Here is a 20734-nt window from a genome sequence, read left to right as displayed (position 1 = left end):
CACAGGAGGCAGGACACGACCTCGGACCCCAACGAACTCAGTACTTTCCTACCGGTTAGGGTCCGGTGGCTTCAGCATTTCCCCCAAAGCCTGCTAAGAAGAGAGCGGCCACGAAGAGGGAGATTTGGGTTCACCATCCACCGGCTAGTCGTTAGGAAGGGAGTTGGGGAGTGAGTCCTTGCACTGCAACCGCGCGCTCAGGAATCCGCGTAGCTTTGGCCTTTGGCTCTGGACTACCGAAGAGTGAGCTTTCCCTTGGGAAGTGAAGTGGGTGTGCGTCTCTGCGCACCCGCGTGTGCGCGCAGGACTGGCCGACGCCCGCGCGTCACTCTTTGGGGGTGTTGGGGTAGCAGCATTCTGGCACCCGCCGCTGCACTCCAAAGAGCACTTCTCTTTTCCGGATGTCTGCGCTCCAGGCTGAAGGATCAACTTCGAGCCTACAGTCCCGAAGTCACTTTCTTCCAGGAAGTTTTTCCCGCTGGCGTTTGAAGCTGCCCAGTGCTTTAAAAGTAGCTTTGTGATCGAAGGAAGGCGTAGCGGAGTATTTGCCTCGGTTTTAGCGGTGGCATCCACACCAGCAGCTTGTCCCAAGGGTCTTCAAGTCCCTGGAGAACCTCGTCGGGCCTCTGAGGAACAGCTGGGTGGAAAGTCTCTCTGCTCCTTCGGCTTCAAAAACAGCTCCCCGGGTCGCACGAGGAGCCCAAGAAGCAGGCATTTTTAGACTCTAGATTTAACCAATCATATAAATTAGAATTGTTTGTGGGGTCCCTTCCAGAATGACAAGTCCCTAGTCAAAGAAAGGTAGTAAAGTATCTTCACCCACCCTTTGCCTTTGGCACGCCTGTAAAGCCAAAATCTTTTTGTGGCCCCTGTACTTCCCCAATGCCTTCTTTTTCGTTAGGCCCTGCATCGACGGACACGACCATTTGGGGTCACCGAGTGAGAATTGGGTACGTTTTATTTTTCTGTCACAGGGTGTCAGATCCTCCCCAGTAAAATCTCCATAAGTGCATTTAGTGTTTCAGCAAACCTTTACCTACAGAAATAGACCTTACTTTTTCTTTGGCTCTCCCACATAAAATTATTATTACTTTAGTGTGTGAAGGGCTTTAGTGGAATGCAAAACGCTACAGCATCCAAAAATCCGAGTTGGAACCAGTCACATTTTTGAGACTCAAGCAGGGTGGGTCTCATGCTCTGATTTTATAGGAGGAGACAAGCATCTAGAGAGGAGACCGGGCCTAGATTACCTAACCAGTAGTCAACACCAACAGTCACTTTTCCTAACTGCAGAAATCGCTCTAGGCACGTAGGTCTATGCAGGTTGCGTGTGCATTGCCTGCACCTAGCAGGCCAGGTGTGTGAGGCGGAGGAGAAGCTCCTACGGGTGCGCACTCGCGTTGTGGGAGCTCTCCGGTCACAGTCAGATAGTCAGATGCGTGCAAACTTAAAGTTTTGACGCATGAAAGCCGCCTTTCAACTGAGAGAAGTGGAAAAGCTTATCACTTCGCAGAAGGGTCGCGGGTGTGGCCCTTGCCTAGAATGTGAAAGTGCCTGGGTTCAATCCCCAGCACAGGGGTGGGGGTGGGGAAATCTCAGAAAAAGGAGAAAAGACGGAGGGTTTTTGTCTAGGGCGGGTTCTTGGTTGATCACAACTCCAACACTAGACCCCAATGGAAATGGGGCTTGCCTTGGCGTGAGAAGATTTCAATGCAGCTGTCCTTGACCCTTGCCATGCGGCTTACGGGTTCTCACCCCTCTTTCGTCGTTCCCGACTGTGCTTCCCCTCTCAAGGGGCGCGCAGGGGCGCGCAGGGGCACTGGTGCTTGTGTGCGCTCCCTCGCTTTCACTAGGGAGGGGGTTGTTTGGGTGTCAGCATCCCCAGCCTGTTTTCTGAGTTAGGGAGGCTGAAACTGAACAGCAGGATAAAGAGTAAGATCTATCCTTTGGCTTCAAGAAATCCCCAAGCGTCGATAGAGCGGTTCACTTGCCCTCTGGCGAGGGTTGTTGCTTGTTACCTGCGCCCACGACTCCATTCAAAGTCTGGCAAACAGCGCCCTCTATGGGGCATTCTCTAAACCAAGCCTGCAGGCTCGTCTGGAGAAACCAGTCCTAGCGCACAACATTTAAAAGCCTTAAAAGCCTCTGGGCCTTACCCTTCCCTGCCACGGTTAGTGAACAAAAGCATTTTTGTCTGGATTCCAGGAGAAGCAAAGGGTGAAATAGCCTGCAGGTCTCTGCCGATCCTTACCTGGCCATCACAGGAAGTGGTCTCCTCAGCCTCCCGCCCTCCTCTCGCTTTTCCTTTTTTAGGGCCCGCTCTGTGTTCCAGGAGGCACAGAGGAAAGGGAGTGGACTGCCTTATTCGTCTTTTTAGGATTTGGCGTGCTATCCGCCGACCAGTGGATGCTCAGTAACCACTATGCGAATGCCTGCATGCCTGAGTGCGGTGGGGGGATGATGGATGCATGGATGAATTCAAAGTTCCCATTACAGTGGATAGGCCCACTTTATTTGGGCCTTCAGATAGCTTGACAATACCCAAAAGGAGTTTTTGAAAAGTTTAAGGAACACCTAAAGTCTTTTGATGACATGTTTTACAAAACCTAAAGGAGCCCCAAGGATAGGACCAGGAGGGTGTTTCACTGGCTGATCCAAGGCAAGAGGGCTGCGGGCAGAGCCCAGTCTCCACGCCACTACCCCTTGGGAGGTGGGGCCAGGAGGGCAGAGGAGATCTAGAGAACACTAGTGATCAATACACACTTTTACACGAAGCATGAGGCTTGGCAAAGGAAGACTTAAAATAGCCCCCCCCACACCACACACACACTATTCACAAACCACACATAAGCGTAGGCACACAGAGAAGTCAGTAAGCCGTGCATATTTATATCACTTCCCTAAGAGAGGTTGCTTTCCTTTTGGATCAGAACAGGCTTCCTGAGACAGCCTACCTTACCCATAAAGAGGAGTGGAGACTATTTAGGCTTTTTTTTCCATGGTGGAGGGGGGGACCGGGGACTCCACCACTGGACCACTGAGCCACATCCTCTGCCCTATTTTTTTTTTTTTTTTAAGAGACAGGTCTCACTGAGTTGCTTAGTCCCTTGTCTTTGCTGAGGCTGGCTTTGAACTCTCCATCCTCCTGCCTCAGCCTCCTGAGCCTCTGGGATTACAGGCGTGTGCCATGGTGCCCATCTTATTTAGTCTTTTAACCAAAGCTACAGAGACCCAGACTGTAGGCCCCCACAATTAAAGTAGCCAGAATTTTCCCTGGTCCTGATAGTCACACTTACCCTCTCCATCTCCTGCTTGTGTGACCTTGATTTGTAGGCAGAATGGATGAAAGCCTGGAACTGTGAACCTGGGGAAGCTGTGTCCCTGACCCTCAGTCTTGGAAAGCTCTTGCCCATCTTTTCACAGGCCACCAGGAATGCTGCCCCCAACCCCTTCCTTTGGCTAGTGAATGTGACCCTGAGAAAATACATAGTTCTAGGAGATGAGACACAGTGGTGCTGTCCTGGATTAGGTATGTGTCCTGAGTAGCATACAATGTCCTTAGAGTGGCTGTAAAGGTGATTTCAGCTAAGAGTCACCCAGTCCTCATTATATACCAGGCACTATATCTGGTGAAGTAGGTAGAATTATTACTGCCACTGGACAGATGAGGAAACTGAGGCACAGGTGGTATAAAAATGGGAGCTGCAGAGTCAACGCTGGATACTGCTACTATTAATCTTCATGCATTCCCCCTTTATTTACTTATTTATACAGGGGGTTGGATACAGGAGCTCTCTACTACTACTGAGCTACTTCCCCCTTTAAAATTTTTGTTGTTGTTGTTGTTGTTTTTAATTTTGAGATAGGATCTTGCTAAATTGTCCAAGCTTACCCCAAACTTGAAATCCTTGTTTCATCTTCCCAAGTAGATTACAACTATGTACCACCATGCCTGGCATTATTCACTCTTCAAGATGAGCCCACAGGCCAAAAATGTGTTCTTGTAAGTCTTCTCTGAGAAAGCTAACAGGGGCCTGGGAGGACTCCTTACTCTGTCTCTCCTACATCCTCTCTCTTTTCTCTTGTCTTTTTCTAAAGCCCTTCTCTCCAAACCAGAGTCCTAGGTTGCTTTCCATGTTTAGTGTTCTCCTGAGGGGAAAAGAACTGCAAATTTTTGCATTTTGCTCCAACCAATCTTGCTGTCCAAAAGCATCTGAATATTCTGTGAACAATGGCTGGTAATTGACTGAGGTTTTGACCGGACCCCGAGTCTGAGTCTCATCTTGATAATAATGCTGCATGAAAATGAACCCACTACAAGCAAAGCAGGATTTGTGTCCTTGGGAAAAGTTCATGGTCCCAGACTCCATCCTGGGTGCTTATCTTCCTCCAAGGTCTCACCCCTGAGACCTGCTGTATTTGCCAAACCTCAGCTCAGAGGGAGGCTACTAACCACAAAGCTGTGTGGACACAGTCATTATTCTTTGGTTTCTCTTATCTTGCTAAGACAGCCTAACTCTGCTAAATGCCAAGAACATCAATACAGTGTATGAAGCAAAAAGTTTTGAGCACCTAATGTACCAGGCACTATTCCAGGCTCTTCGAATGCCTCAGTGAACACAGGAACCCCATCCTGGTGAATTTACCCTCTAATGGAGGGAGCACGTAAATGAAACAGTGTGGTAGGGGTGATAAACATTATGGGGAAACCTTAAATCCTGGGCGAGGGACAACATTTCAGTATTAAATCTGGTAGGCAAGCGAAGCCATGTTGAGAAGGTGAGATCTAGCAGCGACTACAGGTGCAGGTAGGATGAATCTTCCAAGCAAAAAAAAGGGCTTCACCGATGGCAGGAACCACAGGGAGGTGTGGACAGGGGGGCCTGGTAAGAGGAGGAAAAGGGACCCACGGCACGGTTCCCTGGAAGCCCTGGGCTTGGAGTCTGTCTTTACACTGAGTGAAATGTAGTAGTTTTTTTTTTGTTTTGTTTTGTTTTAATTGTCAACCTAAAATAATGACAGAAAGAGGCAAGCTTTCCAAGAAGTTTTACAAAGAAAGAATTTATTTAGAGATAGCAGGGGATTGCAATCTGCAGTTGACCTGGTGGATTATAGGTACATCACAGGGACTGGGGTAAACAGGAAGCTTCTAAAGACAAAAAGATGTCCACAGAAGCTGTTTTGAAACAAAGACCATTGGTGGCAGGGACTTGTTGCAGGAGTTGACATTAGCTCATTGGTGGAGGTAGCATCAGGCTAGCATCCTTGTTCAAGTGGCTCAGCTGGAATACTGAATTTTTAAAGAGTTCCTTGCACGGTTTCTGTCACAGACACATGTGCAGGTGTGTTTTATGGTAAGTCTTGTTATAGGCACACATGCGTGTCGGCTCCTTATTCATGGCCTCCTGCCTCCATCTTGTTAGGGTTTGACATAAATGACTTTGACATTAACAGCTTCCACATAATCAACTCTTTGTTGTTATTGTTGTTGTTGTTCTTGTCCGTGGACCTTTATTTTTATTTATTTATATGTGGTGCTGAGGATTGAACCCAGTGCCTCACGCATGCTAGGCAAGTGCATTACCACTGAGCTACAGCCCCAGCCCATAATCAACTTTTAAAACAGTATCATTTAATGTGCAATAGAATTCTCACAATTTGAGGATATGGTTCAATGAACTCTGGCAAATGCAGGTATTTGAGTATACGCCCTCCAAATCTCTCTCTAGTCCTCAGTCCTTCCAACTCTTGTTCCAAAAGGCCACTGATTTGATTTTATTATCAAAGTTTAGTTTTTCTGGTTCTAGAACTTCCCATAAACAGTAATATCCAGTATGTGTCTTTCTAGGTCTAGTTTCTTCAACTTACATTTTAAAATCAATTTTGGATTCATCACACTCCTATCGAATTATAATCCCTTAGCACATAATAAGATACCATATCCTATGCATGGATAAAGAAAATGTGCATCCATACAATGACTTCTTCTTCAGCAATAAAAATGCATGAAATACGAAAACCTGCTAGAACATGGACGAACCCTTGAAAGTTTTATGTGAAGTGAAAGAAGCCAGTCATACATATCGTGTGATTCCTTTTGCATGATATGTCCAGAACAGGCAACTTCCAGGAGACAGAAAGGAGATTTGGTTGCCTGATGCTGGGGAGGAGGGGAGTGGGAAGTGACTGCTGATGGATATGGGGCTTCTTTCTGCGGGTGATGAGATGTTCTAAACTTGGTTGTGGTGATGGTTCCCAGCTCTGGCTATACTAAAACCGGTTGAATTTTATACTTTCAATAGACAGATCCTAGAATGCATTAATAAAGTTGTTACTGAAAAATCCACCTCCCAGTCACCATGAGTAGATGTAGTCTTTCCAATGCCTGTTGCCTCGGGAATCCTATAGGCCTTGCCCATTGTCCCAGCTGGGTTCCCCACATTTCCTACAGCCTTCCTCTTTCTGCTGATGGAGGGACAAAGGGACTTTTGGCTCAGCTCCTGTGTGTGAGAAACTCTCTGCCCACAGTGTAGGGGAGGCCTACCCCTCTCCTCCCTCAGCGGGGTCATGCTCGCCCCATCGGAGCTCATCCCCTCCATAGCAAAACCTGTCCCATGGCCTACATAGGGCTGTCATCCTGGATGTCTCCCTTCCAGCTTCATCGGGTACTCCTTTCTTCGCAGCTGAAGGATTGCCCATTCTCCCCCAACCATCCATTCCCTTCTGCCCCATGGATGCGGCATAGTCAGAACAACCGATGGCCACGTGGTACAAATCACTGGAGACGCTAGGCAAGAAGCAGGTGCAGCTTCCTCCATGCCATATGTCCGTTGCCGAGCTGCCCTTGGGACTCTTTCATTCATTCAAAAGTTAACAATATGTCCGGGCAGGCACTTCTCCAGGCTCTGGGGGTTGGTGAGCCTAAGTGAGTCACAGATCCTGTCTTTGGGACAGGACAACCTCAGGAAGGGGGCCAAGAAGAGAGTGATCGATGGCCATGCAATGAGCACATGTAGGCACAGATTGATCTGGGATCAAAGAGGAGGGAATGACAGATTTGGTGTGACTGGGGGAGACTTCCTGGAGGAGGCGATCAGCCGGGCCAGGGTCTTGATGAGTGTTATCAGGTAGAGAAGGAAGGACAAAACCCAGAAGAGACAGCTGGGGTATGGACACAGAGACTGTGGGGAGTGTGCACAGAGGGCAGGAGACACAACATGGAGTCTGGCAAAGAGACTGCTTCTCAGGTGGGCCCTTGACTTCCTGCATCAAACCATCCCATTGCAGTGGTGCTGGTGGTAGGGACAGGGGCTCAGGAATCTGCAGTTTTTGTAGTTGTGGCAGACTGATGTCTAGAATGGTTCCTAGGACTCCTGTAGCTAAGTAGCACAAACTGGGGGGGGGGCAAGAGAAGGCCTACAAAACAGAAAGTCACTGTCTCACACTGCTGGAAGCCAGGTGTCCACAACTGAGAAGTGAGCAGGGTGCACTCCCACTGAGTTCTGGAGAAGAGTCGGTTCAAGGGAAGCACAGCTCTCTCCTAGCCTCTGGTGGCATCTGGCAAGCTTGGCTTTTGGTGGTGCATGGCTCCATCACCCATGTTTCTGCCTCTCTCTTCACGGGGTGTCTTCCCTCTGTGTGTGTCCCCGGGTCTTCATGTGACCTTCTTATAAGAGTACCATTCAGGGGATTTCGTGTTCATGTGAATCCAGTATGATCTTGTTCTAACTTGAAGACATCTTCAAAGGTCTTATTTCCAAATAAGGATATATTCACAGGCTCTGGGAGTTAAGACCTCAACATATCTTTTGGGGGAATAATTCAACTCGCCCACCCACCATGATCCCCACCTCCTAGTATTTACCTATTTGTGTAATCCCCTCCCCTTAAATGTAGATTGGACCTAGTAACTTGATTCTAAGCAGTAGAATAAAGCAAAGATGTTGGATGTCACTTCCATGGCTGGATTATAAAAATCATGACTTCTGTCTTGTTAGCAGACTCTGTTGCCTTCTCCGCTTGCAAGCTTTGGTGAACGCAGGGTGGTCTCATGCCAACAGCCTGTGAGAACCGGCTTCTTCACCAATCCCACCTTCAGATAAGAATATGGACCCCAGGCAAACACCTTGATTGTTGCTCTGTAAGAGACCCTGAAACCAAGGACCCAGGGAAGACATGACAGGCTCCTGACACACAGAAACTGCGAGATATTAAGTGTGAGCTGCCTTTTTTTAAAAAAAATTGAATCCAGAAACACTTAACCACTGAGCAATATCCCCAGCCCTTTTTTTATTTTTTCATTTTGAGATAGGCTCTCACTAAGTTGCATAGGCTCTCACTAAGTTGCTGAGACTGGCCTTAGGCTTGTAATCCTCCTGTCTCAGGCTTCTGAGCTGCTGGGATTACAGGCATGAGCTACTGGGCCCAATTAAGTGTGAGTTTCTTTAAGCCACTTAGTTATTTTTGTTATTGTTGTTATTGGTTTTTGATACCAAGATTGAACACAGGGGCACTTAACCACTGAGCCACATCCCAGCTGCTTTTTATTTTTTATTTTGAGACACGGTCTTGCTGAGTTTCTGAGGCTGGCTTTGAACTTGCAATCTTCTTGCCTTAGCCTCCTAAGATGCTGGGATTACAGACGTGCACCACCACACCCAGCAAAGTTACTAAATTTGTTATACAGAAGTAAAAAGTAACACACGAGCTCTCTGGGCATTTCTTATGCCTACCCTGGTCTGAAGGATGAAGTGATGGGGAGCCATGGAGGGATTTTCAATAGAAAGCAAGAAGATCTGATGAGATTTAGGTTCTGGGAGATCATTTGGGTAAGGGGAAGATCTGTTGAAACAGGAAGGGACAGGCGGCTGGGAGGCTGGCCAGGAGCAGCTTCCCGAGGACCTGCACTACCAGGAACTGTTCACAAGCTGCATGCCCCTATACTACCCTAGACAGCCAGCAGTCAGATTAGGAAACAGAGCATTCCAGAGTCCCACAAGGTCTCTTTGTGTTCCCACCCAGTCATCCCTACCCGACCTCCAACAAGCACCACCTCTGTCCTGACCATAGTTAGTTTTCCTGTATTTGAATCTTATATGGATGGAATCAGGTTGTTTTCTCTCTTTTGTGTCTGGCTTCTTTGTGCTCAACATTATGCTTGTGAACTTTGTCTGCTTTGTTTTGTGCAATTGTAGTTTATTTATTTTCATGGTTGTTCAGCATAACATGGGGTGAGTATAAAAAAATGTACTTATCCATTTGATTATTGATGGACACTCAAGTACTTTTCAATTGGCAGCAATTATACATAGAACCGAGGTTAGTACGTTTTCTTTTCTCTCTTGGCAAGTGCTCTACCAGGGAATACACCCCCGCCATGCATTGTCTGGTGATCACGTTTGCATTTCGATTGGAAGGGAACCATGGGCTTGCAAGGAATAGAGCTCTGGGTCTTAGGATATGCATATGTTCTCTTTTCTCACAGGGAAAAAACTGGATGGTGGAAATTCCTGATATAGGAAGTGGGTAGGGTCTAAGCTACAGGTCCCCTGGGAGATCCTCATGCACCCAAAGCTGCCCTGCTCATCTTGACAAGCCCCACATGTGTGCAGGCATATACTTTGAGAAGTGATTCCCCATGTGTCTGCCACAGCTTCCTCCCGACTGTGTGGTCAGGGATATTTCTTGTTTCTTTTCATAAACATCAACAGCAACAACAAACCTCAGGGATTCCTCTTCCTAATCTGATTTGCCAGAATTTCCCCCCTCTGAAATCTTGGTTTCAGTCCATTTACTAGATGTTGATACCAGGCCCTTAGCTGCTGACAGTCAGCCAGATGGGGCTGGGGTCTTCACACAGGGCTGGGCTGTCGTGAAAGAAAAGTCTCTTCTCTTGCTACAGGTTGTAATGGACTTGGCAGGGAACTGGAATTTGGCTGGGAAATGGGAAACAGCCCAGAAGTGAGTCAAGATCAGACACATCTTGCTTTGGATCCAGCTGGGCCACTCACCAGCTGTGTGGACTTTGGCAAGCTCTTTCCCTGGTCTAAGGCCCAGGGCCTCATCTGAACGACAGCAGGTGAGGTGGTATGAGGGCTCAGCATGGGGGTCTGGCTCCTACCTCATGCTCAGTAAACAGGAGCTGGTCAAAGGCTGAGGGTGGCCAAGAGAGCAGGGTGGTGACAGGGACTTTTCATCAGTTTGGGCTGGTGTAACCAAAATGCCATACACTGAGCTGCTTAAATAGCAAACATTTTCTTCTGGCATTTCTGTGATGGGCCATGTCTGGTGAGGGCTGTTCCAGGTGACCGTCTTCTCATTGTATCCTTGCACAGGAGGAGAGTGAGAGAGCTGTCATCAATAAGGGCACTAATCCGGTTCATGAGAGTTCCACCCTCCTGACATCATTGTCTGCCAAAAGCCCCACTCCCTAATGCTACCACATTGGAGTGAATTTAGGGGTGGAGAGCACAAACTTTCAGACCATTGCACCAGCCTTATGAGTATGGACAAAGTACTTCCTGGAGGTCTGAGAGCGTTAAAGGAGGTGGTGTGTGGGACGTGCCTGCATGGAAGGTTCCAGGCACTCTCCATAAGGCCAACTGACTGTTCATTGTCAGTGGGTGAGATCAGCATAGTGTTTTGTCTACTTTGCAAATGAGAGCTCTGAAGCACGGAGGAGAGGCTTGCCGATGTCACCCAGCTGGGCAGGAGCTATCCTGTCAGCTTCTCTCAAAGTGGTTCTGGGAGCAGGACCCCAAATCTACCACTTCTGGATTTAAGTTCTCTCCACCCTCAGCCCCTTTGTCCCTTAAATGGCCTAATCTGGCAAGACAGGCACGCACCAAAACACACGTCCTGATGTGTTTGTTCTTTGGGGCTATCGGTCGGGGGGTTCCCTCCCTTTGTCAGCAGTATTGGAAAGAAGGGGGGCCGCCCCCACTGTGAGGACAAAAGAAGGCCCTCTCCTTAATCTGCTCCTTGTCTTTGGAAATTTGTGGCAACTGTTTCCATTTAAGCATATGACAATTAAATCGTTCAGGGTTCCGATGCCGAATTAATTACCCAGTGGGAAAGGGATCAATTGTGTAAATATATCATTTATGTAATGAGTCCTGGCTGTGATTTAGATGTCCAGGTTGTTTTTTCTTCCAGCTTCTGTCCTGAAAACAAGTATAGCCTTTGAGCCAGGGCCAAACAAACAGCCTCTATTAGGTCTGAATCCAGGGCATTAAGTGGCCCGAATAGACAGGTGGGGGCAGGTGATACAGGGGGCTGAGATTGTGGGAAAATTGGAGCAATTTGCCAAAATGAGCCAAGTTCCTCCTATTATTCTTCCTGTCTCTGCAGAAAATTACTCTTCAGAAACAGGGAGTGGAAGTTAAACATCCCCTTAAATGACACTTCAGCCCAGCCCATTCCACCTCCTCCACCAGACACCAGAGTCCAATTGTGACTGCCTTTTCTGAAAAAGGAGCCACCATTGGGTCCCAGGAGGCAGCAAAGGCCCCCAAACATTTAACATTCTTGGGATCGGTGGAGCTGGCCATCAAGCACGTGGCCTGCCTGCCTAGCTCGCTGCTGGCCAGCAAATTCGATTCAGAGCTGCTTTCAGCCAAGGCATTGGGTGGCCCCTCTGGGGTGAAGCAATCACTGCTTCAAATGCTCTTTACTGAGCGTGCACTTGGTGCTATTGGGTAGCCCCCCCCACCCCCACCGGACTCCCCAGGCCAAGTACCCTCTCTCCTCCATGTTCTCACCACACTGGGCTTATTCATCTCTCCTGGCACTGAACACACAGCCAGTCTCTCCGGGCCCACAGAGACCCTCCACCATGTTCGTGGAATGCATCAGAAGGGCACCTGGCTCAGTGAGTGTGGGGTGGAGCTTCTGTGCACAAACTTCTCAGCAGGTCCCCACCCTTCCTGGGCTTCCCAGGGAGCGTCCCTTCTCTGAACACAGTCCACTCCCGTCCTGCCTTCCTCTAGGCCTTTTTCCTCTTTCCTCTCTGTGTGGACCAAGTTCAACCTCTGTCCTCTCCATGTGGTGGGCAGAAAGCCAACTTGACCCTGACGAGTTCTGCCTGAACACTGTGAGGGAGGTTGGGGAGCATGCAAGGTTTTTGCCTTGTGACTTAGTTTCCTTTCCTGAATCTCCAGGCCACAATTTGTGATTAAAAGATCTCTGCCATTCCAGCTCCTCCTACGTGGGTGTATCCAGGAGCCCTCTCCTGGGGGAAAGGGGCATAAAACTCATGGTCTGAAACTTGGAATATAAATGGCTCAGAAGACTGTGGCCCTGGGGAAAATGAGATTGGGGGGGGTAATTATGTATCAAATGCCATGTATTTCTCAGGAACTCATTGCTTAATTGATGTTTTATTGCTCCCACTGACACGTGTGATCGAAATGAAATTGCATCTACAGGGGAGGAAGTGAAATTTATTTCTGCTTGTATCTTAATGGAGGGAATAAAGCGTCAATTAAACAATGAAGATGACATATATTTGATGTATGACCTGAAGAAGGAATATTACTCACTAAAATGTTATTTTACAATTTACAGTAATGGAGCACCTGGCAATAAGGTAGAGAGGCATGCTTCACACATTCTCCATTACTCAGACATCAAAAAAAATATCATTATCAAATAATCCAAGAAAAAAAGTGGTTTTAATAGTATATAGAAGAAGTGAAGCCAGGTGGTGGCATACGTCTCTAGTCCTAGGTACTTGGGAGGCTGAGACAGGAGGATCGAAAGTTCAAGGCCAGTTTGTGCAACTTAGTGAAACCCTGTCTCAAAATAAAAGCCTGGGAATGTGGCTCAGTGGCAGAGCACTTGCTCTGTATGCATAGGGTCCTGGGTCCCTCCTAGCACTGCACACACACGCAAAGTTTTTATACTATAGGTACATTAAAACACACACACACACACTGTGTAAATGTGAGGAGAGGGGAGAAAATTCCTATAATAAAACTTTCACAATTTTTTATAACGGGATAATGGGTAATTTTATTTTAGTCTTTGTACTCTTATAATTTTCAAATTCTCTGCAATAAACGAATATTTTTATAATCAGGAAAAAATGCTGTTTTTTTTAAAGAGCAAATTACATTTGGAATAAAACATTCTAAGGAAAGATGTTGAGGATAAATTGTTAATGCTATTTATAATAAATCACAAAAATGAACACAAAAGAGTTGGTCTGGACTTCTATTAAGCACCAATTTGCTTTGATATTTAAGGGCAAAATGACTGTACTTTATATGAACAAATAACAGTAGATTAGAAAGTCACTTAATTGTGAAGCTGATGGTTGAAAATAAATTAAAATGGGCTCAGCCGATTCAGTCAAATAATGGGTGTGCCTACCCCCGGCAGGCTCCAGCTTAGCATCAGGCTACCCACAGTCCATACGTGTGCACAAGGCTTCTTAGGATTGGTGCAGTGTGATTGCTTCTTGCTAAAATCATGATGGCCTTTAGAATTTGGTTCTTTGTTAAACTGGAGACCTGACAGTCTCTTTGTCAGGACATCAGTATGGAAGAAGCCTTTTGTTTTTGTAGAAGGAAGAGTAAGACTTTCAGTTTATTTTGTTGTACTTAGAAAACAGAAAGGAGAAAAGACACAGAATGGCCCAGGATCTGCCCCAGTCCTCCAACCCCATGGACTGGTCTGGAGCCCAGACGGGGAAAGAAAGTAAGATCAGAAAGTGAAGGAGATGTTTTTACTCAAAATGTCAGAGGCTGTGGGCCCAGGCAACGCCCAGCGGGGCTCAGGGTGCTGGAGAGGAGGCAGTCTTGTGGCTTTTTACAGAGTGACATCAGGAGCCCCCTGGCATAGGCCCTAGAGTACCCATGAGGGCCCTGACAGAGGTGGTAGTGGGATTCTGTGGCAGGAAGAACATAGGGTAACTCAGGAGGCTAGAGGGTTCACTCAGAAAAAAACAGGAACCAAAGGTGTGTAGACACTGGAAAGCACAAAGCCCGCCAGAGGGACTTCCCAGGTAGAATATGGCCCCTGTCCTAGTCACCAGCCCAGGCCCTCAGCAGTCAGGCCACCAGTGCCTGCAGTCCCTGCTGGGAACAGCTCTACCTGCCCTGCCTGTCCGCCTGCCTTCCATGGGGCTAGAAACAGAGCATCATCACAGGTGGGCATGGAGATGCACGTAGTCACACACCTCTGGGAGACCTAGGGACCTGACACCCACACGAGACCCACTCTGTCCTGCTATTGATTTAGGACCCAGGTGGGTGGAGCAAGGCTTGTTCTCTGCAGGCCTTCTCTCTGCCAAGAACCAGTGTGTCCAACAATAAGGGGGAAAAAAATAAAGACCCAACTTGTCCTCAGAGAGCATCTGATTGGCCAAGTCCAGGTCACATGCTTGTCCCAGAGCCAGGAGTGGGAAGGCAGCAGATTTGCCCCACATCAGCTTCAGCAGCAGAAGCAAGACCCATACAGTGGTGGCATTGCCCGGTGTCAGGGGCCACAACCTGTCCACGGCACAGCCTCACGATGGTGTTGAGAGAATGAGGTGAGAAAAGGCATGAGAGAGACTTGGCCCAGAGCCCAGAGCACAAGGAGGGCTGGTTGATGGCTAGTATGACTTATTAAAATCCTTGTTATTGTTTAAGTAATCATTGCACGGGAGACCTAGATTTGGCCAACTGGGAAATGCTGTCAGGATCACTGACTCCCAGAGAGTGAGGCAAGTTTTGTACAAAATCAGTAGGGGAGGACGCTGTGGAAGGGAATTCTTGCATTCAGAATGAGGAATCATCAATAATGTCTAATCAATACAAAGCTAATCAATAACCAAAGCCAGTAGCCATGAGCACTGGACTCCATAAAATCTGTGCGTGGTATCTTTGGATCCTCAGACCAACTGGGCAAAAGAGGCCTCTTCGATGCCCCATCTGCGTCTTTCCCTCTCTTCCTCGCAACAGTCCTTAACTTTTAGGAGGGAGCCTTGCTTCCTGGAATAAAGGACACTGTATTCCAGCTTTCCCTGCAGCTACAAGTGGCCTTGCTGTCAGGTTTTAGCCAAGCAGGTGTGAGTGGAGGTACTTACTGCAATCGCTTCGGGGAAATCTTCTTAAGGTTTCTGTTCTCTGCCGCCAAAATCAATCCTACCTAGCACAGTCTTCATACCGTCATCTCTATTTAATACATGAGGGAGTGAGGGCTCAGGGCATTAAGCAACATTTTTGAATATCACAGTGAAGTGGTGAAATTGTCAGATGGACGAGGTCAGGTCTTCTTTCCTCGGGAACCATGCTCTCTCCAGTGTACCACCCCACACCAGCTTGCCTTTTAAAAATAAATGTGATTGAAGTACAATTTGCATCCCATAAAATGCACCTATTTTAATTGTATAATGCAACAAGTTTTGTCCAGTGCATATTCCCACGTAGCCCCCACCATAATCAAGATGAAGAGCATTTCTATTACCCTACAGAGTGCCTACTTCTTTGCAATCAGCCGTCCCTCAGCCTCCGGCAGCTACTGACCTGCTTTCTGTCATTATAGATTAGTTTCGCCTGTTCTAGAATTTCATGTAAATGGACTCATTCAATATCAGCTCTTTTGTGTCTGGCTTCTTTCGCTCGGCATAATGTTTTCCGGATTGACCCAAGTTGTCGCAGATATTAGCAGTTCATTCCTTTGTATTGCTGACTTGTGTGCCATTGTATGGATGTAGCACTACTTGTCTGTGCACCTGTTCAGACCTATTTAGCTCATTTACAGGTCAGGACTGCAAAGATTGTTTTTGTGCAAGTCTTTGTGTACATATATGCTTTAGTTTCCTGAGTAAATACTTAGGAATGAAATGTCTGGGTCACAAATAGGGTTATGTGTAATTGCATATGAACCTGACAGATTTTGAAAGTATGTACTTGGCCCTTTTAAAAAATTGATTTTAAAAATCTGATTTAAAAAATTTGGATTTTGATATATGTGTTTTTTAAGGTAAAGTTCAGCTGGGCCTTGTGAGGAACCTGCCCATGGGGCATATACTCTCTCAGATCCCAAAGAAAGGGCTTACGATCCTGTCCAGCCTCTCATCTAACGCTGCCATGAATTTGAACCTCAACGAGATTCAGCTTCTTCAGTCATAGTAAGGGACAGACAAATACAGGTTGTTGAATGTTCCCATTCTGGAAATACAAAATCAGAAATGCTCCAAAATCATTGAGCTACCACATGACATCATAAGTGAGAAGTTCCACACCTGACCTCACATACTGGGGCACAGTCTAAACGCAGGTGCACTAAATGTATTGTATAAAATGACCCTCAGGACTATGTGTATCAGGTGTACATGAAGCATGAATGGCTTTTATGTTTAGACTTGGGTCCCATCCCCACATTATCTCCCTAAGTATATGCAAACATTCCAAAATCAAAAAGATTTTGAAATCTGAAATGCTTTGGGGTCCCCGGCATTTTGGATTAGGGCTCCTTGACTGGTGGTGGTATCTACCTGACCTGCCGTTGTTAGGATTAAGTAAGATACAATTTGCAGAAATGCCTGGCCCATCACATCATGGGTGCTTGTTATCTTGATGTTAGCTTCATGATGAGGGGATTTTGCTGGAGAATAAGGCATCTTTTGTACCCTACAGTTGAAGAGCTATCTATCATCACGTTTTATAAGATGTAGAAATAAGTCCTTTCAAATGGATTTGCTTCAACAGTTCATATTGGAATCGTTGACACTTCTTGGAGTCATCTTCTTGGATGACGGTGTGTAACTCAGCAGGTGGGACGGCTGCTGACAACATTAATTGTTTCATAAATAGCGTCAAGATGGAATTCTTTCCCCCCCCTTTGGCTTAAACCAAGTTACTGAAAAACCAATACTGTGCCATGTGTTTATACTTTTCTTGGCACATAAACCAGATATTTTACAGACAGGGATGGGTAATAAAAGGCAAGTACTCACTCAAGTCACATGTTTGATTCTCCATCAAAGAAAAACAGCCATAACCATCCCAATTCCACTGAAATTTTATCAGAATTAGTTGTAAATCTCAGACACTGGCGACGGCACCATAAGTAAAAATGGCTACAGAAGCTAGAGAAGACCCCCTTTCTAGGTGGGTGACAGATCAAGCCACACTCTGAGCACGTGCCCTGTTCTCTCACTGGCTTTCAGCAAGGCAAATGAGTCAGGAGAAACACACCTGATATTCGTAAAGATACGCATCATGGTGTGAACCATCACTATTACCAATGGTGGATTTGGGGACTCTTAAAATTTTTTAAAGTTCAATTGTTGTGAGTAGAAGGCCCCACCGAGGCCCAGCTGGTCCCCAGGTCCCCTGCAGTGGTTTTCCATCACAGAGGAACTGTATGGTGCACATGCTCAGCCCAGGTAAGTTCCACACGAGACAGGCGTGAGGGCCTCTGATCCTGTCCCACATGTGCCCCACGAGGAGTGTGGCACCCAGGACCGGCCCTGCTCCTCCACCAAGGGCTCTGCTCCTTCGCACTTAGAGCGGGTGATTGAGGCTTTCCAGTTCCCCGCTGCCCGGCCTTACGTTCCCACAGACTATCCACGCTGTGCTGTACCCCCGGGTGGAGGAAATCCTGGCACCTGAGCTGGACTTGCAGGGAGATATCAGGCTCTCAAGTGGCAGGTACCTGTGGCAATGATGCAGCACTTGGTGTTTGAATCAAAGAACTTTACAGAGTCACTTTGTCACTCTGTGCCATATTAATTTGACAGCGGATGTGTTCCCCCTCCTCTGCTAACTCACAGGCCCAACCCAAATCCAGTGCTCACTGGCCCCTCTCTACTGACCACAGCACCCCCCGCAATCGCCTTTGTCCTCCTGGGGTTGCTTGGGGCCTTCTCTGCCCCTGGGTGGTGTGTTCTTCGAAAGTGAGCCTTGGAGCAGAAGGGCTCACAGATGACCACCTGCTGTTTGCCTGAGCAGGGAGAGTCCAGATGCAATGAAGCACAGTCCACCAACAGGGAAGAGAAGCGCTGCTCAAGGGAAGCTGGGGGTGGAAATGGGGATTCAGACAAACCCACATTTTACTGATGGGAACCTTGGTCTGCAACTTTGCATTTCTGACACCCACAAGCAGAATTCAGTGCAACTGCAAACATGTAACTTTTCTTCTGAAAGAAATCCTCAGAAATGGTGCTGGCTTTGTAGCTCAGCGGTAGAATGCTCACCTAGCATGTGTGAGGCACTGGGTTCAATCCTCAGCACCACGTAAAAATAAATAAATAAACAGATAGATAGATAAATAAAAAAGTAAGAAATCATCAGAAGCTGTTGATTTGGTTCCCTGTGAGAAGCGGTGGACAGAGGGTGGCTTTTTCTTTTCTTTTCTTTTCTTTTCTTTTTTTTTACTCACTTATTTAAGTAGTGCATATATATAATCCCACCTATTGGGGAGGCTGAAGCAGGAGGATTGCAAATTCAAGCACAGCTGGGGTGACTTAGTGAGACTTTGTCTCAAAATAAAATAAAAAGGGCAGGAAACATAGCTCAGTAGTAGAATGCTTGCTTAGCATGCACAGACCCTGGGTTCAACCCCCAGAACCCTCTCTGCGCACACACAGGCAGAAGAGCGTAGCGGTTACACTAGAGAACATGTGTGAATCCCAGCACTGCCCCTTCTGAGCCAGATGATCTCTACCATGTTCCTCAGGTTCTCTGCACACCCATCTTCTTGTCCCTAAAGCAGGGATATAGCTGTGTTTGGCTAATGCAATTCTTGAATACCCAGGACCGTAGTGAGTGCTCTATAAACAAGCTACTTTCGTACTTGAACTTCCTGATTCAACCTACTTTATTTATTTATTTGTTTATTTATTCATTTATTGGTACTGGGGATTGAACTCTGAGGCACTCGGCCACTGAGCCACATCCCCAGCCCAATTTTGTATTTTATTTAGAGACAGGGTCTCACTGAGTTGCTTAGCACATCGCTTTTGGTGAGGCTGGCTTTGAACTCACGATCCTCCTGTCTTAGCCTCCTGAGCCGCTGGAATAACAGGCATGCACCACTGTGCCTGGCTCCTCATTTATTTTAGAAAGATCAGTGTGTGTTATCTCTGCAATAGAATTATTGAATTTTCTTCTTTATGCTTGTCCCTATTTATGAAATCCTAATTTAAGCATTTAAAAAATAAAAGGTGGCGTGGGGGTGTAGCTCAGTGGTAGAGTATGTGCTTGGTGGGCATAAGGTCCTGGGTTTGATGCATAGCACCAATGATTTTTTAAATAAGTAAAATATAAACTGAAATTGCCTCCATATTTTTTCAAGGGACACTCATAACAATGGGTGAGCTGGGGAAGAGGGGAGGGGCAAGCATCTGTGTCTTCCTGGGTCACACAGAAACCAAACAGGAGGGCAATGGGCCCCCAGACCCCTGCCTCCCATGGTCTTGCCCCTGCTGGTTTTACTGGCTGCTCTAGACACGGACTGGCTGAATGGAGTACCTCAGGGGTTATTAGACTGGAAGGGATTCATTCTGGAAGAAATCAGGCCCTCTAGCCCTGGCTCTGACATGAATGCTGAAACTTTTTTCCTCTAACTTACATTTTAATTAAGAAAGTCAGCCTTCGGTGAAAATTACAAAATTCTGGTACTTAAGAATCAATAAAATGTGCACAGTCTAAAATGAGATTAATAATGGCCAAACTGTCTATTTTGGGTGCAATTATTTATTCATCAAAAAAACCCAGCTGCTTAAAACCCGTAGTCCATCATGAGCGAGCGAGACACCTCCACTTCAGCTCTGTTGTTAAAATTCCCTTCTATTGCTCCGTCTGGTGTTAAATATAAAAAGCAGGAAGGTTCATTCTCTACCTGCATACATTTTAAATAAGAATTTCAACATTATCTTGTCCATTTAAAATAATTGTATGAAAATGTGAAGAAATATGATCTTGTAAAAGCTGCAGTCTGACGCACCCAGGGAGCGAGCGAGAAAGAGCAAAGCTGCTATTATTTAAAATTCATGGAGATGTGGCAAGATTGATCGCCAGAAGCTCCTTTCTGGGACAGTCCTGGAGCCTAGAGGCAAGAGGCTGAGGCCGGGTGGGGCGTCCCAGACCCAGCAAGGGCTGGAGGAGGGGCACCCACTGCACCATCCTGGACAGAGGGGGACAGAGGACGGCCAGTTCTTTGGGACTCTGGCACTGCACGGATCCTCATCAGGCTGGCCTTGGTGAAAGAGGGAAGGAGCAACGTTTCGACCTGGGTTTTGGGGGTTTGGACAAGCCACACCCCATCGTCAGGGTCCTGGTGGAAGCTAGGATTGTGAAGCAGAGAGGAGGAAGAGGGCTGCGGGGAGGAGGAAGGGAAAAGATGTGACCTCACCCTGCTCAGGACTTTAGCTGGCATTTGAATAATTCACTATCCCAGGGCAGTGACGACCAGCTCTCAGAGTAGAAGAGGAGTTGAGAATGAAAAATATTTTCCCTTTCGGGTGTTCTGTGTAGCTCCCAACTGGCCCCTAGAGTTGGGTTGGGGGCTGGACTGAGACGGCAGTGTTTGATTCTGCTGTTTTTTTTTTTTTTTTTGGCTTTGTGACTGTATCAGTCACCTATTGCTGCTGTAACAAAATACCATAAAATCAGGGCCTAAAACAACATGAGTTTATTTAACATTCTGCAGGTTAGAAATCAGAAATGCATCTCACTGGGATAAAATCTAGGTATTGGTGAGGCCAAATTCCTTCTGGAAACCTTAGGTGGGGATCTGTTCC

This window comes from Spermophilus citellus, assembly GCF_964194105.1.
Source record: "Spermophilus citellus genome assembly, chromosome: 15".
In the NCBI taxonomy this organism is placed as follows: Eukaryota; Metazoa; Chordata; class Mammalia; order Rodentia; family Sciuridae; genus Spermophilus; species Spermophilus citellus.
The sequence above is the reverse complement of the archived record's forward strand: the minus strand, read 5'-3'. Positions refer to the sequence as shown.